The sequence below is a fragment of the Sinocyclocheilus grahami genome, unplaced genomic scaffold, assembly GCF_001515645.1.
Source record: "Sinocyclocheilus grahami isolate Dianchi unplaced genomic scaffold, SAMN03320097.WGS_v1.1 scaffold23366.1, whole genome shotgun sequence".
NCBI classification, from domain to species: Eukaryota; Metazoa; Chordata; class Actinopteri; order Cypriniformes; family Cyprinidae; genus Sinocyclocheilus; species Sinocyclocheilus grahami.
In genome coordinates, this window is record NW_015519119.1 from 1 (window position 1) to 998 (window position 998).

The 998-nt window shown below is 34.1% G+C and overlaps 1 pseudogene; it reads right to left on the bottom strand.

The window, feature by feature from the left end:
* Positions 1–290: 290 nt before the first annotated feature.
* On the bottom strand, positions 291–990 carry LOC107580029 (olfactory receptor 6Y1-like; annotated as a pseudogene).
* Positions 991–998: the final 8 nt, after the last annotated feature.

The window sequence follows — 998 nt, forward strand, 5'->3', positions numbered from 1 at the left end:
GTTCAATACTATTACTTTTCCTCTATTTGCTTTATTATTTTAATAACAATGGAAATTATGTTTTTTTTATTTAATACATTCCAGTAGTTTGTTTGTGGCTTCAGCATTTGTTGTGGGTTTATGGAGTCATGATATCTGTTGTCTAGCTTTTACACAACTTGTCATGTTAAATCATATTTAGAAAAGTAGAACATCGAAGCATATATTATTCAACAAAAACAATAAAACAATGCAAATGACAACATTGTCTGTCTAACAATGTTTTAAAATTTTAGAAAAAGTGTTTACTTTTAAAATGGGAATATGATTCTCCATTTAAGAAGCCTTTTCAAAGAGATCATGAACTCCTCTGTCTTGAATGTGTAGATTATAGGGTTAAGCATTGGAGGAAGTGCAGAGGTCAAAGAGAGATTAATGATCCTTGTGTTAGTGTTTATAATTGAATAAAGAGCATGTAAAAGTGATGAGCACATAAAATATGGCCACTACTATTAAATGAGCATTACATGTCTTTGTGGCTCTTTGACGGTCTTGTGGGGTTGTGATTCTGAACAATGTTACAGCTATACATGTATATGAAAAGATGATACAAAATATTGGAAAGCCAAGAATTAGTATCGGGTACAAATTGTCTATCACAGAGCTTGGGAAATTATTGCTACAGGCAGAACAATATATAGGCCCATGATCACAGTAGAAACTATTTATGATGACAATAACTCTACAGAAAGAAAGTCTGCTGATGAAAATTGTAGCAGCGATTATCATAAGCAGTGCCACTGCCCACGTGACTCCAAGTATAACAAGCATTGATCTGTGCGTTACAATCATATGATACCTCAGTGGCAAACAAATAGCCACTAATCTGTTAAAAGACAGAACAGCAAGAGTTAAGGACTGTGTTGACATAGATACAAAGACAGAGAACATATTACTCAAGCACAATCCATGTGGGATCAGCTGATTCCCAAACAAAAACGTGTCCAGTAGCTGAGGGA